Below are 7915 nucleotides of genomic sequence, written 5' to 3'. Positions count from 1 at the left end.
GTCGTACGATTCGTCATGCTGCATCAGGCCATGTGATTTACCCTTCACCATCGATCGTGGCCCTGCATCTCGGGAAGAAAAGAGGAATCTATTGGTTATAATTTGATTCTTTTGTATATATGGCGGTGCTGTGTCAGTAGAAATCAGATTTCAATTACCTTTCATTATCACATGTGTATCATCATAGTATGTAATTTACTCGGCCGGCATATGCTACATATCATGCGAAATCATGCCTTTGTCATGTGATCTATAATGCACCATTACCGACGCTGAAATATATTAACCTCTTTACAGCGATATCAACTCAGAACGAAAAACTCCCCACCCCAGAAGTCGAATCATATCAACAAGATAATTCATTAAAATATATATATATATATCTCAGATCTTCCAGATTTACATGCCATCTATGATAAATGATTATCGGAAACAGTGACGTAAGGAACTGAGCTCACACGCGGGATAAGCTTCAGTGACATTGAACAGCATACTTGAACCGGAACGAATCGATATAGCAACTACACACACCTGTAATGTGTATTTCCAAATCAAAGTATATTTATGGCCTCGTTACCTGTCACGGACATGCTGCTTGCGATCTGAAACTCATTTATTATCGGAATTTGGATTAAAATCATCTGATTAAAGTGACGATGTGTATCATCTGTGCCGTTACTGAATATATATAAAATGTCCTTTTAAACAGATATGCACTTTAGTCTAGTAAACTTTAAAAGGATTATTGACTCTGATTTAAACGACTATTGATTTCAAAACTTATACACGCGACTCTGAATATATATGATCGATGATTCCAATATACAATGACATTCAGCTTGAATTAAGAACTGCATAAGAATACGTACAACGTCCCCAGCACTGAATAAAACAAAACCATTTTATCTGCACTATAAATGAGCTTTTTCATGCATGTGTAAAAATTCCTCGTAGCATTATTTTCACGGCATTGTTGGAAGACAAGTTACACATAAGTTAGACCTCGCCCCGTGTTATGTCTATCTCGGGAATGTTAAACTGGATTAAAGTGCGTGGTTGCTGAATAAAGTCTGCGTCAGTATCGACTGGGAATGCCAGCGTTAAAGTTATATAAGGTACATGACGCAGAGAAAAATGGAGTCCTCTCTCCGTAGTGCAATCAATACTGCCGTTGTTGCTGATACTGCCATCGCCATGTGTATGTTGCCATGCATGATATCACATTCCAACATGATGATGATGTATATCTGTATTATCGCTGTTGTTGCTGATCCTGCCATCGCTATTTTTATGTTGCCATGTATATCACATTTCAACATTACGATGTATATCTATATTATCACCATCACTGTTAAAGATGTTATTATGAACATCATTATCATTATCCAGAGCGTTATCGGTATTATCAAAATTTTTATCACTGTCATTATCAGAATAATTATTTGTATCAGAATTATTATTATCTTTGTAATTATTTTATCATGATCATTATCATTATCATTATCATCATTATTATCATTATTATTATTATCATTATTATTATTACCGCTATTGTTGTTATAATTATCATTACTATTATCATTATCACTATTGTTATTATTATTATTATTATTATTTTTATTATTATTATCATTTTATTGTTATTATTATCATTATTATTATTAATATTATCATTATTATTATTATGATTATTATTATTATTATTATTATTATTATTATCCTTATTATCATCATCATTATAAGCATCATTATTCTTATCATTATCATCATGACCATTATTATCATCATTATCATTACTCTTCTTATTGTTATGACCATTACCTTTACTAGTACTATATTTATCTGTTATTATCATTGTTATTATTATTACTGCTATCATTATTCTTATTCTTGTTTCTATTTTTATTATTATCATTATCATTATCGTCCATATTGTTTTTAGTTATTCTCATTATTGATAATACTGTAAGTATCTTTATCATTATTTTTATTCTTATTGTATTTATGATTATCATTATTGATACTATTATTAGTATCATTATTATTGTTATTATCATCACTGTTCTTCTTCTTATTGTTATTAATGATATCCTTACTATTGCTGTTATTTTCATAATCGCTGTTATTATTTTCGATTATTATTATCATCGTTACCATCATTAATTATGATTGCCATTATCATCATTATTAATTATGATTGTCCTTCTTATCATTATTAATTATGATTGTTATTACTATCATTGTCATTTTTACTGTTATTATCACATTTATTATTTTTGTAATTTTAGTCACTAGTATTGCCATTACTATTATAGTTATTAATATTACTATTATTATTACTTCGACTTTCATCAGTATCATTATTATCATTATAATTTCTACTTTCATCCTTTTCATTATTATTATTATTATCATGCCATTAGTATTGTTATTGCTGTTATTATTATTATTATCATTATTACTAGTTTTATTATTATCATCGTTATCAATTTTATCATCATTTTCATTATCGTTTTTAGTATCATTTTAACTTCTATTGATATCATCATTTATTAATATTATTTTATAATTTACATTGTAGTAATCATGATAACAGTGATAATGATAATGCTAACACAATAATAATACTTATTATTATGATAATTACCGTCAATACTATTGTCATGCCTATTACCATTATCATTATTTTTTTATACTTTTTAGTATTACTGCTAGTTGTAGAATTAGTGTTGATATCAGTACTAGTAATTGTATTCGCATTATTATCATTATTTTCATAAATTACTGTTATCAATAATTTTTTTCATAATTTTTGATGATCACTTTTTATTACTGTTTTAATGATAATACCAATAACAATTATTAATGTAATTATTATTACTATCATTATCAATATTATTATTTTCATTATTAATATTATTTTCATGATTATTGATATTATTTTCATTATTGATAATATTATTTTCATTATCTTTAATGTTATTGTCATTATCATTATTATTATCATTATCATTATCATTATAATTATTATTGCTGTTGCCAAGTACCTTCAGTTTTTTTATCCACCTGTTAAATTCTGGAACTCTGCCTCGAACTCGTACGCGGGGCCGGGAACTTTCCCTTGTAACCTGGTTCTCTTTGTGTAAAATTAACTTTTCCAAAATCATTAAAATAGCTTTTCCATATTCATTGAAAATAGTCAGAGTTCCATTTATAAAATAGATAAAAAGTTCCATGAAATAAGAAAGAATAAAATGAGGAAGAAGAACCATGATGTAAAATGTATAATAAAAAATAAAAGTTCATAAAATGTTCATTAGAAAGTAAATAAAAGTTTCATGGCATTTCATATAAAAAGTAATAAAAATCATAAAATGTTTCATTTAATCATTCATTTTCTTGGTGGCCAGTTTCTTCTCGGCGTAGGGGGCTCATTGTACACACAACGTAATTTTTAAAAATTAAAACGAAATAACTGACACAGTAAAAAAAAAATAAAACGGTAAAATAAAAGGAAATACAAGGGAGCCGCGCAGGTGAGTCCCTCCAGGTGTGCTTCCCGTTTTCTATGGCATCCTCACCCCCACGGGATAAACACAGGGGTTGTGTGCAATCCAGGAGACGGAGGAAGACGGGACCTCCGCCGTGGAGCGAGGGTGGATATGATCCTTTATCTAAAAAAAAAAAGACGGGGGCGAAAGGGACACGTAGGGGACCGCTAAGGACAGATACAGGCAGTCCACTACACCATAATTACCCGTTTACTTTTTTTTCCATCTCATTCGGGCAGCAGTGGTGTAGCGCCCACTTTGATCCTCTTAAATGGTGGGAATACTCTGACGTCATTAAGAGAGGGCACTACGTTAACATCAAAGCCACAAAAGTTTCTATGATCTAATTTCAACCCTAGAGGTACTTGAGAGAAGGGGTAATAACAAACAAATAATTGTATTACAATACTTCTTGATATATTCAATCATAAATGATCACAAAGTTAATCATTCCTATACATCTATGATGTTTCACTCGACAACTGAGCATATTCCAACCTTGTACACTCTTCCTTTGTCCTTCTTTCTTCTCTCTTCCTTTACAAAGAAATCTGGCTCACTCTTGTCATGACTCCTTCTTAACCAGAGCACAAAACAAAACCCATTCACTCTGCTACGTCAGCCATGCCCGGATGTTTCCAGATATTAATCTTATTCCTGTTGTATATTTAAACTCACCTCTGTTCTCTCTCTCTTTGTGGTTATTGTAATTATATCATTGTGCAATGTCGTAAGTACGTAATAATCTAACTTCTACTCAGATCCCACATATTGCAAGTATTACTTCCTTATGAAGTCATACATGCATAATTTCATAACAATACAATTTTAAGTAAAAAATAATAAATACTCTTCCTAAATGAGAATATTGATTATGCAACCTGGATATAATAAAGTGCTAGTGAAATATAATAGAGTACCCTTAAAACAAAGAAAATGTAGTGGATACACCAAAGAAAACTAGAAACTAATAGGGTAAATTATTATATTTTACATAGATTAATCACTTTCTTAGTAATTAGTGTAATATTACTTAAACATAATTAAAAAACGCCGTATAAAAATAACAAACTAAAGTATGATCTTCCTGAGCAAATAATTCAGTCCTACAACCACATAAATAATCAAACTATTCAAAACTAAGGTATACACACATGCTTCAAGACCAAGCAAATAAGGTAAACTGAGTGTGGCTTTCAGACGAATGTTTGGGCCATCCTAACTTTACACTCCTTATGCTCACTACAGCGGGATGGCGACCGGGCCCCCGCTGCTCACCCTAAGAACACCTGCCGGACGAAGAGCCTTCACTTGAAGTTCCAGCTCCAGTTACATCGTCATTGGATATAGTATGCTTTGACATTTAGCATTAATATAGAGGTTTAGTGAATTTAAGGTTGGAATACAATAGAGGTTTGGTGAATTTAAGGTTGCAATACAATAGAGGTTTGGTGAATTTAAGGTTGCAATACAATAGAGGTTTGGTGAATTTAAGGTTGCAATACAATAGAGGTTTAGTGAATTTAAGGTTGCAATACCACCAGTGTTTTTATCACTATCTCTAGGGAGGTTGCCAACCAAGGCTAAAGAGTCCCCCTACCCATGAGACAGACTTGCCCCAGCCAGACGTCAACTCGGTACTTTTTCGTCTCGGGGAGAGCTAACAGGGGGTAAACCTTTCTCAAGGGTGACCTAGAGGTAGATGTGGCAAAAGGTAACCTTTTTACCCTACGTCGAAACCCCATAGCCGGATGCAGTTTTATGTCGTACTCAGGACAAATGATAATAATAATAATAATAATAATGATAATAATAATGATAATAATTATCATTATTATTATTATTACCCTTTTCACTATCATGGTCTCTATTGTTATTACCATTACTATTGTTACTATTCTTTCTCCAATTATCATTATTATTATCATTACTATTACTAATACTATTATCTCTATATTATTATCGTTATGATTATTTCTATTGTTATTTTTCTTAAAAGTATGTTAATGACAATGACAATAACAATAATAATGATAATTGTTGATATGCTTTTATCATTACCATTATTATTATTATTGATATTATTATTATTCGTATTATCATTATTGTTGTTATTTTCATTGTTGTTATCATTATTTTCATTATTGCTAATCATTATCATTATTATTGTTATTACTATTATTATTATTATCATTATTATTGTTATTACTATTATTATTATTATCATTTTTATTGTGATTGTTACTATAATCATTATCTTTATTGTTATAATCAATATTGGTATTATCATTACTACTGTTATCATCATTATTACTAGTACTCTTATCATTATTATTATTATCATTAATATTATTGTTATTGTTATTACTACTTTTATTACTATTTTCAACTTTATCATTATTTCTATTACTATTGATATTATCATGTTTGCTGTTATTGTTTTTTTATTATCACAATAACAATAATAACAACAATAATGATGATAATGATAATGATATTAATAATAACAATTTTGGTATTCTTCTTATTATTTTTGTTCTTTTTATTGTTCATGTTGTTGTTGTTATTATTCTTATCATAATTTTTCTTATTACTGTTATTGTTATTAATATTATTGTTATTATTATTATTGATATCATTATTATATTATTATTATTATCATTATTATTATTATTATTATTATTATTATTATTATTATTATTATCATTATTATTATTATTATCATTATTATTATTATTACCATTATTGTTATCATTTTTGTCATTATTATTATATATTAGTATTATCATTAACATTGTTATTATTATATATTAAGATTTTTATCACTACTATTGTCATCACTATAACCATTGCCTTCATTGTTATTTTCATCATCATTTTCACTATGACTATGATTATTATTATAATTGAGATGTCATTATCATTATTACAATTATCATTATTATCATCATTATCATTATTATTACAATTATTATCATTATTATCATTATCATATTTTTATCACTTTTGTTATTGCTATGTGTTATTATAATTATTAACATTACCATCGTGATCAGCATCACCATGATCCCATTATGATTATCATATTTATCTTAAATAAATATTATGATTACCATAATTATTTTAGATTATATGTTTTAGATTAAATGTTCTCTAAATTTTCGTTATTATCATCATTGATGTTACTATTATTGTTTTCATTGTTGTTATTATCATCATTGTTATCATTATTGTTGTTGTTTATATTATTATCATTATCAATATTATCATTATCATTATCATTATTGCTAGATTTTTTTGGCGTTTTCATTATTATTATACTTATTGTTATTATCATTATTATTAGCATTATTAATATTATTATCATTATTATTACCAATATCATTATCATTATTATCATCATTATTATCATTATTATTGTTATTATTATTATTATTATTATTATTATTATTATTATTATTATTATTATTATTATTATTATTATTTCTATTATCATTATTATTATCATCATGTATATAGATACATATATATATATAGAGAGAGAGAGAGAGAAATAGATAGATAGATAGATAGATGGATAGATACATAGATATATACATACATAGACAGATACATACATAGATAGATGGATAGATAGATAGATAGATGAATATATATGCGTTGACATATATACATATATACATACACACACACACACACACACACACTTATATATATATATATATATATATATATATATATATATATATATATATATATATATATATATATATATATATGTATATATATATATATATATATATATATATATATATATATATATATATATATATACATATATATATGTGTGTGTGTGTGTGTGTGTGTGTGTGTGTGTGTGTGTGTGTGTGTGTGTGTGTGGATGTATGTATCTATGTATGTATATACTGGACAAATACTAAACACAAACAGAAAAGTGGGGAAGGCGAAGTCTTTTCCAAAGAGCCTATTGCATTAGTGATCTTCCACGAATACAATATGAACCTCACTTAATACCGCCAAGGTTCAAATCAGGTCATGAGCTCCACACCCTGACATATATTGGCCTGGAAAGTGGGGGCCATTTCAGTACGTGTGTCTTCAATATCTAGTCCTTTAGTTTAAGTCCTCTTTCCACTATTGTGATGTGATGTTGAAAATATGTGCCTTTATGCATGAAAAGTCCATTGTCATGTTATCTGTTCACGTCTTTCACGTTCACTTCGACGGAATATATTTCACAAATCCTTATACTATTCTGGGTGCGCAGATTATAGACTAACCAGCCAGTCTCTCCGATTTCACTTCTTTTGGTCAATTGTATTTTTGTTTTATTCGTTACGTAT

Source organism: Penaeus vannamei, chromosome 10 (assembly GCF_042767895.1).
Source record: "Penaeus vannamei isolate JL-2024 chromosome 10, ASM4276789v1, whole genome shotgun sequence".
Taxonomy (NCBI): domain Eukaryota; kingdom Metazoa; phylum Arthropoda; class Malacostraca; order Decapoda; family Penaeidae; genus Penaeus; species Penaeus vannamei.
The sequence above is the reverse complement of the archived record's forward strand: the minus strand, read 5'-3'. Positions refer to the sequence as shown.